General features: G+C 44.8%; 1 protein-coding gene across 1 annotated transcript in view; it reads right to left on the reverse strand.

Annotated features, from left to right (window-relative positions):
• GRAMD1B (GRAM domain containing 1B) overlaps positions 1–15,893 on the reverse strand; it is a 232,138-nt gene extending 216,245 nt beyond the window's left edge. The window contains exon 1 of the mRNA XM_087868334.1: positions 15,871–15,893. The gene's annotated coding sequence lies outside the window, so the exon portion shown is untranslated. The remainder of the gene's footprint in view (positions 1–15,870) is intronic.
• Between the last annotated feature and the right edge of the window lie 319 nt (positions 15,894–16,212).

Consider the following 16,212-nt stretch of genomic DNA (forward strand, 5'->3'; position numbering starts at 1 on the left):
TTCTTCTTTCTTTCTTTCTTTCTTTCTTTCTTTCTTTCTTTCTTTCTTTCTTTTATTCATTCATTCATTCATTCATTCATTCATTCATTCATTCATTCATCCATACAAAACAGAAAGGCTTCAGTAATCCAAAAGTCCCAGGTCACAAGGATGGAAAACTAAAGAAAAACAGTCAGATAGACAGAAATGTAAGGGGTTGCAAACCAGCTCAACCAGAAACCCATCTGTTTGAGAAAAGAGAAGCTCCAGCAATATACTGACAATCACCGACACCCAGTCACCACAATAGCAGACAGGTACACGGATGATAAAGGCTTATGGTTTAAGGATAGAGAACTCAGTGGGGAGTATGGAAAGGACGTAATAACTGTGCCAATACAATCATCCAGTGTTTGAAAGTTCTACCCATCCAGTTATTGTTAGAACACAACGCCACAAAATCCCAGTGGACAGGAAGAGTTCCCTTGGTTATATCCTTCATTTCCAATGTCTTCAATTTCTTCCTCTGTCCATGTCCTAGAGCTTCAAATATGTTTTGCCCATTTTGAGGGAAAAAAAATCCCAAACTTTGATCGATTCTGTGCCCCTGCTGTTATTATCTTCTCTTTTGGCTGAACTGAACTTATAAAACGAGCAGTCTCTACTGCTGTGACGATCATCTCTATATCCTGCAATAAGGTTATTGTCCCCAGCACACCACTGAAATGTGTTCTCTACCATCACTGATAGACCAATCATCCAATTTCAAAAGCATCAAATCTCTCTTAGTCTGTAATCTCATCTCTTCTTTAACACCCACAACCCCTTTCCCTCTGTACTTTCTTCACACTCTCCTTCTGGGCATCGGAGACACGACAGCAGCCTAACTCCCCAATCTGTCCTTCTTTGACTTTCCTTCTTCCCTTGGTCCCTAAACACGGGCATTCTCCAAACAGATAAATAGATGTCTTCGTCAGAGGAATGCCCACCCTCCAATGTGGAGTCCAGAAAAACCTGGGGCAGGGGGACAGGACAGAGATAACTAGTTTGGAACTTCTTCAGAGAAGGTTTTGAAATCCACCTATAGCCCCCAGACTAATGATTGTAAACTTTGTGTCTACAAGATAAGGTCCCAGCTCCTGAACTTGGTATCGGTAACGCTCTACTCCACCTTTTCAACCTCATCTCTTATTCTTCCCCTACAGAATACCTCCATGTAGTAGACATATTCAAATATCTGTTGACCAAACAGATGAGTACACGAATACCTCATTCCTGGGTAACTCTACCCACCCCCACCACCCTTCACCCTTCACCCTTCAACAATATAACGTGCCTTGTACTTGCTCATTTTTAGGGTTTGCTCATATCACTTTCCTCATGTGAAATGCTTTTCCTCTTGATTTTCCAGCTATGTAAATCTTGTCCACTGTTCAAGAACAGGCCCAGTGTGAATCTCACCTTCTTCAAGACCTCTTCCTTACTAAATATATCACTACGTTCCACATATTGAGCATTTAGTGTATTGTTAATTATTTTTAAAATGTATTTAGTGAATTGTTAATTATTTTTAAAATGACTTCTTGCCCAACCACATTTGCAGCCACGAGGGAATGGGAAGTATCTTATGCCTCTTTGTACCCCCACCCCCATAAACCTAATAAAGTAGCTTAGATAAGGAGATGCCTGGTAAATAGTTTCTGACAGCTTGGTTTCACGTAACATAGCCGTATTGGAAGATCAGGCTTGAAATCAGAGCTCTTAACACTAGTAAAATAACGCTGAAAGGTCACTGTTCCCTAAGCCTTGGTTTCCTTATCTGTAAAATTGAGAAATTAATAATACTGACTCATGGTGGTGGTATGAGCTAAGTGAGATCATGAACGTACTGTGCTTAGGACAGAGTTTGGCACATGGGAGAAGTTTCAGTAAAAGACGACAGATAATGATGATGAAGATGATGTGATTCTTCGGATAGAGATTAGGCCTGGTGAAATGAATATCTTTTACTGGAAGCCTAGGACTACTCTGAAGGAAGCTCACTCATGGAAAGGACACTGGGGAAGACAGATGCCATCACACCCTACCTGAGCTACAGCAACCCAGCAACAGAACCTTAAAACAGCTCATTTTTGGGCATGCTTCTTCCGCATCTGTCATCTCATGATCTGAGCAGTAAGCACAGAGTGAGAGCCCATTAGCTTTACACTGGGGTGATTTAGAAATACGAGCAGAGGGTCACTGTCTGTTGCTTTGCAATAATTTAACCAAATGGCAGATAAGTGCACCACGAGGCTATTATCAAAACAAAACATGAAGGTTGTCATGCCTGTGGGGTCAGTGATCTGAAGGATGCCAAGACTGTTTTTAACTTGCCCTTCCTGCGTTAGACGTGAGCTAGGCTGCTCTCTAGCTTTTATTCCAAACATAGTAAATCTGTGGTAAGAAATCTCTGGACCTTAATGATACCCATGTTTGAGAGATGGCTCCTTGAAACTCTGGACTGTGGTTTCAGTTAAAAGTTCAACAGAGACAGTGGTTGATTATGGGGGAGGAAGGTGGCTGTAAGTAGTAGAGTCATGTTTACTTTGCATTACCATTTTTTATCTCCAAGACTCAACAGCAAAACGGCCTACCTTGGAAGATGTGATTTGGTTTGACTGTGGCAGGGGAGAATCGGACAGACAAAACACAGAATTACTGAATGATGATTTAAGAACAGACGGCAACAACAACACAGATAACATAGGGACAATCCAAATGACAACATAGTTTAACATTTTGGAAGCAGGTATAGCATTTGAACAGACCAGGAAAATAGTGTTAGCATAGGGACCACTGACACAGTGAGACACCTACACATCTCCCACTTCTCTTCGCGGCTAGCACGGCTGAGCACACACTCAGTAAAGCTATTAACATGGATGACTACATGGCTGTTAACGGATATTTTGTCCAGATGGGATTCTCCCTGGGGAAAGCAAAATCAGAGAGCAAAATAATCAGCAAATAAGAAATAATTCTCCACAATGACCATGACTTCTGTACAGCTTAACTCTCAGGGACCTCAAGCTCTGGCAAAAAGAGCCTGTATGATTTCTGTCTGGGCTCTACAATATAATTTATCAACTCATGTTCCACAGAGTCAGAGACAAGAAACTAGGAAATTTTCTCAGAGGACTTCCATAATTTTCTTTTTTTTTTTTTTTAAGATTTTGTTCATTTATTTGAGAGAGAGAGAAGGAGAGGGAGAGGGAGAGAGAGAGGGAGAGCAAGCAGGGGGAGGGGCAGAGACAGAGGGACAAGCAGACTTCACACTTAGCGTGGAGCCCCACATGGGCCTTGATCTCATGACCCTGAGATCATGACTTGAGCCAAAATCAAGAGTCAGATGCCTAACCAACTGAGCCATCCCAGTGCCTCAACTTCTGTAATATTCTTATGAGCAGCTTCATTGGTTCCCAGCCATTTTCTTATGGATGGTCAAATGATCTTCTCCCATCTACATAGGTAAGAGATTTACCATGGAGATTCCCTTCTTCCTAAGCATGTTTTTTGCCCTTTTCCAGTATGCCTGTCCTGTGGAGTGACAAAAATCCCAGAGTTAGGGGTACTTGCTTAGTACCAGCTTCTGCAACCCTAGGCATCTATTTTTTTTTTTTTAGTTTTATTTATTTATTTGACAGAGAGAGAGAGAGCACAAGCAGGGGGGAACAGGAGAGGGAGAAGCAGGCTCCCCGCCGAGCAGTGAGCCTGATGTGGGGCTGGATCCCAGGACCCTGAGATCACGACCTGAGCCAAAGGCAGATGCTTAACCAACTGAGCCACTCAGGCGTCCCAACACTAGGCATCTAAGCCACCAAAGTGATCAATAAGGCCCAGAGCAGTGACATGGGAGTGCTTCCACTTCTTCCAAAAGGCCAAACGCTGGCTCAGGTTTCCCTGCTAGGGCAGGCCACACACAGAGTCTGTGTCATACCTTAGCAGGCCAGAAGCCAGGTGACCAGTGACTGGCAGTCAGGGAAATCCATGCCCACATTATGGTAAATTCATCCACACCATCAAATCTTCTACCTATAAGATCAGGTAAACCCTAATGTCGCTCTGTGTGGTTCTATCCTCTCAGCTGTACAAGAAACCAATTATGTTTTAGAAAGGGTCAGTTCTCAATACCAACTCAAATCTTTGCCTGTTAGGGGCACCTGGGTGGCTCACTCAGTTAAGTGTCCGACTCTTGGTTTTAGCTCAGGTCATGATCTTGGGGTCATGAGACTGAGCCCCACATCAGGCTCCACACTCAGTGCAGAGTCTGCTTGGGATTCTCTCTCTCCCTCTGTCCCTCCCCCTGCACATGCGTGTTTCCCTCTCTCTCTCTAAAATAAAAATGAATAAATAAAATCTTTAAAACCCAAATCTTTGCCTGTTAACAGAGGATGACATGTTATAAACAATCAGAAGATCAATTTTTATTTGCACATGAGTTTTAAATGTGTACTGGTAAAGCAAAGTTTACCCATTCAAATTACTCTCCCTTATGCACACACCCACCATACAATGAAGGAAGGGTGCAATCGATTCAGCCCCTCAGTTCATCCAGCGGGTACGAAATAAAAACCTTACAAGAGGGGCGCCTGGGTGGCACAGCGGTTGGGCGTCTGCCTTTGGCTCAGGGCGTGATCCCGGCGTTACGGGATTGAGCCCCACGTCAGGCTCCTCCACTATGAGCCTGCTTCTTCCTCTCCCACTCCCCCTGCTTGTGTTCCCTCTCTCGCTGGCTGTCTCTATCTCTGTCAAATAAATAAATAAAATCTTTAAAAAAAAAAAAAAAACTTACAAGATAACAGGGCAAACTGAGGACCAGAGAACTTTACATCCTGCCCCCACAAGCTGTCACCTAAGTGGAACACCATTCAACTCAAAATATCACCTCAAAATATTCTCCTCCAGCAACTGAAGATTAAATTGCTAACACAAATTCTATCTCAAGAAGTGAGGGGGGCGGGGGTGCTAGTCCCAGATCTGCCACCAACCAAATGTATGGACTTAGATAATTGATTTTTCTCTGGGCTTCATTTTCCTCACCTGTAAAAGGTTAAATGAGATGATTCTAGGCCCCTAAACAGCCAAGAATCCATAAAAGTGAAACTACAGAAGGCAACAGACATCTTAATTCTTAATATTTCTTATCCAGAGCTCACCATAAAGCTAAGTAATGACTGAATCATTAGAAGGCCACATTGACAGATTATTGCCTGGGTAATTGTGTTTGCTGTCTACACTAAAGCCCTGCATTTGATCCGCCACTGTAACAGCCTTGGAGAAAACCAGAACTGGCTGTAAGGAAGGACAGCAGACTGACCTAGAAAGGATGTTTTAAAACCTTGCTTCAGTGCTCTGTAATTGAGGTGAACAAACAAACAGGCAGTTAAAACACAGCTGAAACATTTTTTCCTGACTTCTAAAGCTTTTTTCTTTCTTTCTTTTTGGATGACACCAGTTGTTCACAGATACCTAGAGATTGTGTTTTTTGGGGTTTTATGTGCAGAACAGAGACGTGCAGTTGCACCAAACTACAGACGTTGTAATGATCCAGCCAACAATACCTAGAAACAGGGATCCTGAGGCTGAGTCTGGGGGTGGGAGGTGGGGGGCGGGTGGAGACCGAGCATCCAGATAAGACAAACCATAGAGAACTCTAACAGGAACAAGTCAGAAAGGGCCAGACAGGCAGGGCTCATCACCTGCTGGAGCTGTTCCCTCAATGACAAAAAGATCCTTTGTCCGCCTCAGCAGGCCCATCATACGCTTAGCTTAGCTTCTGGTGACAACACTGGGAGGAAGCATGTGGCCCAGTGGTGAATCAACCCTTCTGATATGCCAGATTGGATGAAAATGGAAGCCATTATGTTACCTGGCTGGAATGGTGTGTGGGGAATGGCCCAGAAAATTCACTTTTTGAACCTTAAAGTTCATGAACTGAGAAACAGAAAATGTTTTCTGGAAGGGATACATTTATTTTAAGCTACTGATGACATAAAATAAAATAAAATAAAATAAAATAAAATAAAATAAAATAAAATAAAATAAAATAAAATAATAAAGCCCATTAAAACAAAACAAAACATCTGTGGCTTGGACTTTCAAAAGTACCAGATGGAAAAAGCCTACAGTCACATGTTTTAGATATTCTTCAAAATACCTGTTGATTGGGCTCTGCGCCTGGTGGACGCAGACACAAGGAGTCATCTAGCACAGCACTCTGTTCCCAGTGAGGCCACACCTAACTCACCCCAGCAAATGGATGGGGATCATCCAAGGTGCAATTTCACAGCCCTTCTTGGTCACCCACCCAACAACAAACAACTCCATCTTTTGATAATACAAATAAGACAATGCCAATTTAAAGCAGGGGGTCACTGACAAGCATCCTGCTTGAAACCACCTTCTACCCCGATGTCAACCCCAGAATCTCAAAGAGAGAACCTCTGACATCTTCACAATCTCAACCTCCCTTAAATCCCTTCTCTGTCTTCTCCCAGTTTATCTGCCCCCTTCTGGCTTTACTCTCCTTGAAGTCCCTTTCCTCAAGTCTCAACAGCACTCTCAAGGCCTCATGGTTTTGCCAACCCCATGTGATGCATCTCCTCCCCAAGAGAACCCCAACCAGCTGCTCACTCTGCCCGGCTCCAGGGAGGCGGAGGATGGAGGCAACGACGCCTCCGCAGAGTATGTTTTCCAGCTTCAACAGGTGTCAGCTCTATAGGGAAATCTTTCTGCTTGTCCAAAGTCAGTAATTTTGACACTCTGAAAGCTTTCCATTCTTCTTTACCTCACTTTCTACTCTACTCTCAGAAGATGATTTCACCTCTTCTTCACAGAGGAAGTAAAAGTTACTACTTGAAGCTACTGTCAGTGGTTCTTCACACCTGCACTTCTGAAAGTAACACCTTTTGCTGATTTCCAATCTCCTCCAAAGAAAGGGGCGTTCTTTCTCTCCCCTTGCAAGGTTTTAATGAAAATGAAATAAATCAATAAACATAAAATACCTAGCACGATGCTTGGCAGGTATAAATACTGGTACCCTTCCATTCTTCCCTCTACAAATTTAATCCCCCCCTTGTTTTTTGCCAGATTCTGTTACCTTCTGAGTTCTTTTTTTTTTTTTAAGCTTCTGAGTTCTTAAGAACTCTGCTCTCTTAGCTGTCTCTTCTCTTCCTATTATCTTCAATCCCTCCCTTTCTATCTAGCAGTTTCCTTTTTATTGAAAAGCATATTCAAGTGACTCCCCTCTTCTTAAAAATCTTTTCATTCTTACTTCTAGGTTGTCATGTCCTCCTCTTACTCAAATATTGAGAACAGTGCTCCAGAACTCTCTGTTGCCTTCAAGTCCTATGCTCTGGGCAATGTTACTATATTGCTCTCATCCCCTTTTCCTTCATAATTTCATTGTGAAAAAATTTCCCAATTTTTGCTAACTTTACAAATGAAACTCGTTATAGCTCTACTCCAATCGCTTCTTTTCAATTCTCATTCTGCTCAAATTTTGCTCTCTTTACCTTCACTTTCAACTATGCTTCCTTTCTGGTATTTCACATCTCAGTTTATGACCAATGGCCCCGTTCAGAGGACATCCAGCAAGAACGTTACTGATCTATGGCTCTTACTCTTCCCTCCCTCAGCCTCCACCATCCACCTGCTACTACCTCTTGAGAACTCCTTTTTAAACTAATTCTCAAAGCTGGATATTCCTTTCCAACCTTCCTGCCCGATTTCAGACCCCCATCAAATCCCACCTGGACTACTCAGCAGCCCCTTTACAGCACCTGGTCTTTGGATTCTCCCTGTTTCTGTTAACCCTCCGCGTGGCTACTGGCTACTTTCCTAAAAAACCAAATCTGTTCTTGCCCTCCTGTTGAAAAACGTCTCGTCTCCCAGTCGCTTCTGTTAAGTACAAGCTGTATAAAGTGGACCGTCACGATCTGACTCCAGCTCGCTGCTCCAGGCTCGCTGCCTCACCTTCTAGAAGGTTTTGTCCCTCTCCATCTGGAATGTGGCTACTCGCCCGTTAAAACCCAGCTCAAATATAACCTTTTCTGAACAAGCTTTCTCAGACTGATTGACCTGGGCTGTTCTGCTCACTGCTCTGGACTTGGTGTTACCACGCCACCTTATTCTTACCTCTTTAGGGCCGTTAACAAGTTGTCTTTGACTCATCTACTCCATCCTCCTTACTAGAAACCATGAGCTCTTTGAAGAAAGAATCATCTTATGCAACTCTGCATCCTCAATATTCAACTGGTTTCTTGTTTGACGGGCATTTCTTGCAAGAATATAAGAGGGGATGTGGTTAAAAAAAATATGACAGAAACAAACAAGAACAGAATAAAATTGGGGTAAGAACATGTTACATCCTATCCACAGCTGGTAGAGACACCGCAGTAGAAAAGAACAAGAGATAAGAACATTTCATCAGTGCCCTGCAAAACCTACATTCCAATCCATCAACTCATTTCCCTCCACTGCTCACAGAGGAATGAACGCCACAAAAAGTGCAAATATCTGGATTCTTTGCTCTCCTATTTCGGTCTTGTTTGTACCACTTTTTATCCTCTCCCAAGGTCAGTTCTCAAAACTTGATCGCAGCACCATGATTTTAATGCAGGTATACAAGAGAGCCCAAAAGCTCAAACCTTAAATTAAATTTGGCTGTTGCTAAGAGAGATCAGGCTTCAGGTAGAAGAATTGAAACCTAGCACTAGCACTGAACTCCGGTTCCTATGCCACCTAGACATGTTAAGAATGATCATATTTTAGGAGAAAAAAAAAGAATAGATGAAATTAATTTTTAAAACTCAGTTTTATAAATCCTCTCCTCTCATCCATGTTTGGGCAAACACTCTAAGAACACACACCTACGGTCCCTGCTAACTTGTTCCTGCTTCTTGACAAGCCAAAATATATCATTCAGCTTGGGTTGGTCTAACTGCTAAATAAAGCCATCAGCACAGTCTGATTTACCTGGGTTTGCGCTTTTTCAGACAAATAGCAGGAAGCTCATGCACGTAAAACACCAGCCAGGACCAGAAATTAACACTCTCTATTGACTGTTGCCGACTGAGTTCAAATGGAGGGAATGGCCTCAGCCAACATGAAGAAAGATCTCAAAAGACAGATTTTCAGGGATTTGAATCCTAAGGGACTTGCCTCAGCTCTCTTTTGGAAGTGCCAGTTTCCCTCAAATTCTCCTATACTTTCTTTGTCTTACAGAAATTTGTTTAGCCACTGGTTCCACTGGAACAGGCTAGGGGGCAGGATTCTTCCTTCAAGGTAATCTACAAGAGAAGGAGGGACATCGCAGTTATAAGGAGTAGGTATAATGCCAACTTTCATTCAGCATTTCTTTGACTTAAATGTCAAGAAAATTTGGCAGTGATTAACATACCAAAACATAAAAGGAAGGCAGGAAGCACCAAAGAAAGTAATAGTCTACTTCTTTGTTCTAAAGTCCTTTAATTAGGTCTGCATAGGTATCTATATTTTAAGAAATCTTTTTGTGTTCCAGCTACAAGGAGACACTTGTATACCCCTTACCCACAGAAATAAAGACCTAATGACAGATCATGGGAGAGGCTATGGAAAAAAAGAGGACATTGAAAATTTAGGGTGGAATCCACAAGAGAAAGAATGGTATCCTAGTATTCAAGAACAGTATTTAAGAATAGATCACAGTATTTAAAAATAGAACATTGGTTTAGGTTCTAACTCTACCACTTCCTGCTGTGATCTTGGACATTGTGTCTGTACGTCCTGTGCTCTGCAACTATAAAATGCAGATAATAATAATTCTGCATAACAAAGAGGTCTATGCTCAGTACCATATAATACCAATGGTATTTCTGCAGTAATAAAAATAGTAATAATGAAGGGTTCAAGATGCTTTTTAACTGTCCATACTGCTATGAGATGGCTAACTATGTCATCCTCACCAGGAAGGGGGAAACTTTTGGATAAAGACTTTGTGTAAGCTCTCTACTTCCAAACAAGCTGAAAAGCTCATTCTGGGGATTCATTTAAATAAAGACTTAAGAATAAAGAGGCTCAGAGTCCAAGTATAGAAGTCTGGGGACAACATATGACCAAGCAATGATGGGGACGTTCACTTCTGGCTCCAGTGGCTATGGGACGAACTGTGCAATCGTGCATCATTGGGCTGAGAGACCTGAGTGATGGACAGAGGCTTTACACCTGGGAGGCCATCCTTTGAACTTGACAGTAGTAAAGGTAAGTCCTGACTTGGTTTATCTTTTTTCCCTGTTTCTCCTAGATGCATAAGAGTTTCCTTGGCTACAAAGCCATGCCATACAAACTGCCTGAACCAGATAGCCAGGAAGAAAGAACGCGGAGAGAAAACACACACGGATGCTCCACTGGAGGGAAGGGAAGGAAATTGGCTTCTGCGTCTGTCTTAATAGACTGTCAATCCTTCATTTCCTTGGGCCTTGGAACATACACCCATATGGCTCATGTCAATGCTTTCAATCGCTCTCTGCGTCAGAGATGGAGATACCTTTTTATAGTCACTGCAGGGAATATTCTCTGACTAGTAAGCCTGTTTGGTTCTGGAGGGAACGATCAGCCTCTACAAGGCTAGCCAGCAGAAAGAAGAGCTCCTTCTGAGTCACTCTGTCCGATCCATTGCTCTTTTTGAAGTCAGAACTGATTCAACAGCAGTCTTGCTATCCAGCCTCTATTGCTGGATTTGTCAAAACAGCACTGTGGAGGTTAACGGGTGGAGAATCAGATAAACATTCAATGTTCGTGGCAAAGAGCCCACAAACACCAATATGTGCACGGCAGTGACAAGCCTTTTGAAGAGTCTTGCATTTTTACATCTACCCAACCAACCTTGTCTTATTAATTGGTCCCCTTAACAGGCATTGTTGTTTTTCTTTACTCCAAAAGAATGGTTCTGTGCCAGGGGCATGCATTTAATTGCTACTATATCTCCTGGGACTTAAGGAACTAAGTCCATGTCTAAACCAACAGAACAGTATCTGCTCTGAGTTCTAACCACGTGCAAGATGTACAGCGTCCTTTTCTTGCTGCCTAAGCACTGTAACACCAGCACACATGAACTTCCCTGAGCAGGCCAACAAAGAGGGTGAGTGCCCAGACTCTAAGCAGGGCTTCCACTCGGGGCAAGTTCAGCCAAAGTGAACACTTTCTTTTGCATTTAGTGAGATCTCCAGGGAGAAATGGACCAAGAAGTCTCACAAAGGCTGGAATCAAACCCAGTGCCAAAAAAAAAAAAAAAAAAGGATGAGAGAGGAAATGCTAAGCTCCTCCAGAATCCAGTTAACTGGAATTCTTCCTGCTAACAAGCCCAACCAAGCCAGAGAACAAGGTTCCTTTCTGGCTTCTGCCCACCCTCATCAAAGCAGCTCTTCATAGGCTGTTATCAAAGCCCGACTTCTCTGGAGGATGCCTTCTTATCTGATTAAATGAAATATTATGCTAAATATTCAGCCACGCCGGCACTGGCTGTGTGGGTGTGCTGGATAAAATCTTCATGAACACGCCATCACAGGGTCATTTGTTTAATTTCAATTCTGCAAAATGTAAAAATAGAGGGAGCTGCCGTGGAGGGTTGAGGCTTGACAGCTTCCATGAGAAGGCTCCAGGAGCACAAAACCATGCTGCTCGGCCGGATCGCTGGCTTTCTTCCTCTGCCAGAGGAAAACGGGAAGAGAATGAAGCTGCAAGCAAGGTACTGCCTTCACTTCTCTCTTCTCCTTTCACCTTCTCTTGCACTTAGTCTCTGCATTCCCTTCTACTCCATCAGCTTCCTCTCTCTGCTGCCCTGCCCTGCCCTCCCCTCCGGCATCATTTTTATTCTTTTTCTCCTTCCCCAGGGACCTGTTTGCCCCAACAGCCTCGCCTGGGCCAAGCTCGCCTTCTGGAGCAGCTGATTCCAGGCTCCCCAGGTCTCACAGACTTTTCTAGGAATTGCTCTTCTGTCCCATTCCCATTTCTATCCCCTACCCCTTCCCCAGGTCCCAGACACTGAAAATGTGACGATGAGATTTCTGAGATCAATTAGATTAAGTGGGAGATGAGTTGTAGGGACTGCTTTTCTTCACGCCCCTTCATCTAGCCAAATACGTTTATTACTCCTTGAGCTCTACAACTCCTGGCAGGGGTCAGGGTGGGCAGACAGGTGGTACCTCCCTGGACTTGTGTTTTGGACAAATCAGTTTTTAATTTTTTGAAGCTTATTTAAAAAAATAAATGCTCAAGTTTCACTCTCCATTTCTGATCTTTGAAGCCCACAGCCACCTCCGCATTGGCCTTACTACAGTTGAGGCTCAGAAAAGGAAAATTTGTTTTACCAGGGATTCCAGGGCTGGGCCAAAAGCCCACGTGGGTGCTGAGGGTGGAGAGATGTTTCCCGCTTCATGCCTATTGGGGTCAGAAAGGTCCCACTATTTGACCTAGTTTCAAACCAAAGCATTTGGATTGTTTCTATTAATATGGCCATTAATATGCTGATGGAACTACCCATTCAGCTCATTCACTATGCCTAGAATGGTCTGGCCTGTGGTGCCCATCAACAACAGGAGCTATCCTTCTCCCCTACTGTGAATGACCAGTGACTTTCTCTGAAGACAGAACTTCATGGTTGGCTTGAGGAAAGCCTAAAAGGCAGTCAGCAGACCACTAACTCCCAGATTCATCGTCAATCCACTCTAGACAAGAACTTACATTCCCATTATCATTCCCATCTTACGGATCTATACTTGAGTCCACTGCCAAGCACTCCCCTCTCCAAAGAACTCGATTGCCACACACATCAAATAAGGCTTCAGTAAATGAAGGTGACCCTCCTAACAGCATTAGCTTACTCAGGATCCCATTTCCTAACACACACACACACACACCCCTTTGCTATAACACTGTTTCCACCCTCCTGCCTCTTATCGGCAATGTTAATTCCTTGTGCAGATGGGCAATGCATACCCACCGCGTACAAAGCACAGTGGATACTAGGGCATCTCTTAGAAGCCAGAGCCTTGTATGCACCAAAATAAAGGGTATATGGAACCCCGGCACTTAAAAGATACATGCAGTGTTTCTGCTTTGGGCACATTAGGGTTTTGGATCAAATCAAGGAAATGATGATTTTAGCACACAATTTGAAGAGTAATCATGCCTAGGCAGAAAATGAAATGTACCAATTCATAGATGCAAAAGAGGGAAAGGAGAGAGAGAAAGAAAAGATCCTGATCAGGCTGAAAGAACAATGAAAATCAAAACAGTATAAACTGTAGCAGGCACCCCTAAGAGATAGCAACCCCTCAGCAGGACAAGTGGAATGGGTGATCATTCATCGCAGAATTGTAAATAGCAGCCCAAAGAGCCACACTCCGCCTGGTAAAAGCAGCAGGCGGTGGGACCAGAGCAGTGAAAACCCCTCTGGAGTGCACCTGCAGCCCTGGGGCTGGTGGTTCAGATTCAAGTGTACAGACTACAGATGTGTCTGATGGGGAAGCCCGGTCAGGGAACACAGTGAGCTCATCTGCAAAGACATGAAAGGACTGCTAAGGTCCAAAAGCAAAGGCTGGAATAAGGTGGTGGCAGGGACCACCTTTATAACACAATCACCTTATAAAGATGTGATTCCTTTTCCTTTTATTTTTTTAAAGATTTATTTGAGAGAGAGAGAGAGCACACAGAGAGAGAAGGAGAAGCAGACTCCCCACTGAGCAGGAAGTCTGAAGTGGGGCTCAATCCCAGAACTCTGGGATCACGACCTGCGCCGAAGGCAGACGCTTAACCAACTGAGCCACCCAGGCGCCCTAGAGATGTGATTTCATTCAAGGCCTGTGATCCTTGAATACATCTGGACAAGAAATCGAGCAAGGCACTCATATTTGGCGACAGTGTCAAATTGGGGTGCTATAGCAATACCCCAGTTTGGCTACATAATGGATCGGTTGCTCATACCAGTTTCCTTCCAACACTAACACCAAAGCCCAACCCCAAATCTCCACAACCAAACAGCCTTTGTGTGTGGACCAGGGAAACCAGAACTTCCACATAAACCTTGGGGACCTGGTCTCCTGAATACTGATGATGGTGATGACACCCAGCAGAGCTCTTGGCCCAAGTTGCAAGCTGAGGACAAGATCTGCTGGGCAAGTTACAAAGTAAATGCACCAAGGGGTGGGGGGAGGAGGGTTCAGGCAAACATGGGTGACCTCACCAGCAGCCTCACTGCACACTGTCAAAGGCAGGCGGTTTGTTTTGAGTATGGGGCGGGGGGAGGCACAGCTAGGGACACCAGGTATAAGCCAGAGAGACGTGATCTTCAAGTAAGGAACAAAGGCAGAGGCACCGCTGAAGAGGGAATAAATGCTAACCTCACCCAGAGCATAAGACTGAACGGCTCACACAGGAGACATATGTTTGTATGTTGCCCTCTAACCTTCTAAATGCTGTTGAATGAAAATGTCAGGTCACACCACAACAACAGTCTGGATGCCTCTCTCTGATGTGCCTGCTCTATGGTGAGCCTCAAGATCAGAGTAGGGGCTGAGTAGGACTTTGGGGTGGGGGATAGAAAGGCAGATTTCCCACTTGTTTCCAATATTGGCTTCCTGAGCTCAAAGAGAGAGCCCCAGTTGAAATACGCCCCTCTTGAAAAGCCCCTAGGCAGAGAGCTCCTCCTCCATAAAACACTCTTTGTATCTCTGAGAGGTGATGTGCCCACATAAGCCCTGGCAGAGGAGACAGCTCAGCCCCCTGCACAAATTTCTTTATCGTCTTCCAGAGTAGTGGGAGTTTTACATCTGCTACTGTCATGAAAACATTTTATTATTTTTTTTACAAGTCTTCTTTTTTTTTTTTTTTTAACTTCCTTGGATAAAGCTAGGGCTCTTCCAAGTGGATGTGATGTGCACAATCTTTCCACCCCCTTCAGTTCTGCTCACCCCCCACAACTGCTCCAGGCCCACCAGAACTCAGCCTGGGGGCGCACTATCAGGTGCTTGTTCATATGTGGCCTTGGAGCAATGTGGCCCGCTAAAGGACTCCCCGAGGAATGAAGTTTCTCCAGGCAGGAGGCTGGCTGATGGGTGCAAACAAGTTGTTAGGGCTCTAACAACTTCATGCTAATGACCACAACTTCTCATCTCCTCATCTATTCCAGAAGACTAAATCCATTTCTTCTGGAATGGGACTCCATGCACCACTAGGTCCAAAGCAGGAGTTCCTCCAATTACTAGACCTTCCACCCCTATTCTAGGAGGAAATTAGGAAAAGCAGAACCTCTCCCTAGTCTCACTAGGCATCTTCAGGTAAACCCCATGATGTCCACTTTGTCTTTCTCCCAAATCGTGGACTTTTACAACATAAGGAAATAGCCATAAAATTGATGTGGGTAGCTTGGTGGGGGGAGGGGAGCACCACTCGAACAGGGAAAGCCAGTGCCCCCAGTAGGAACTTTTGCCAGAAAGCTGGAGAGGTGACTTGATCTCCCTACCACAGCCCTGCCCTCACCACTTGCCTAAGCACATCTCTGGAACTGAATGGAGAAAGAAGCCAGCTTAGCCATCTCTGGAAAATCGTGAGAGAGATAGTCTATCCCAGTGGTCTCCTGGGGACACCAGCTCTCAGGAGGGGACACCACAGCCAGGCCACAATCCATGTTAATAGCTTTACTGTGTCCTCCGGTAACTTCGAGGCTGTACTCAAGATTCAGAGAACAAACAACACCCCTCACCCCCACGCCAATGTTTCCACAGCCTCCAGGTTCCCCTGGCTTCCCCATCCTCACTCCGGCATCCAGGTGTGGTCCTCCCAGGGCTGAGGAAGGTCGAGAGAAGTTCTTACCTGGGTCTGCTGGGAGAGACACTCATGGGGCCCGCCGGTCGGGGCGCCCCGGCTGCTGCCTGCTGCTCACCGCATCTCCCGGGGAGCCCGGTTTTGCAAAGAGGAAAGCCAGTCCCATCTGGAGCAGAGAGGAGGAGTGGAACCCGAAGACGCAAAGAGCGGAGGAGCCAAGCCCGGGTGGGGGCCCGCAGCGCAGCTCCCCGAGGGGCTCAGGGCTCGGGCACCGTGGGCGCAGGGACGGCGATCTGTGTCCTGGAGGGGCGGGGTGGGAGGGTACAGGGGTGGGAGGCAGGCGGACGACTCCCCGGGGTCCGAGGCTCCCACTGGCTCCTCGCCCGCTGT

This window comes from Ursus americanus, chromosome 16 (genome assembly GCF_024610735.1).
Source record: "Ursus americanus isolate L20-20 chromosome 16, mUrsAme1.1.p, whole genome shotgun sequence".
NCBI lineage: Eukaryota > Metazoa > Chordata > Mammalia > Carnivora > Ursidae > Ursus > Ursus americanus.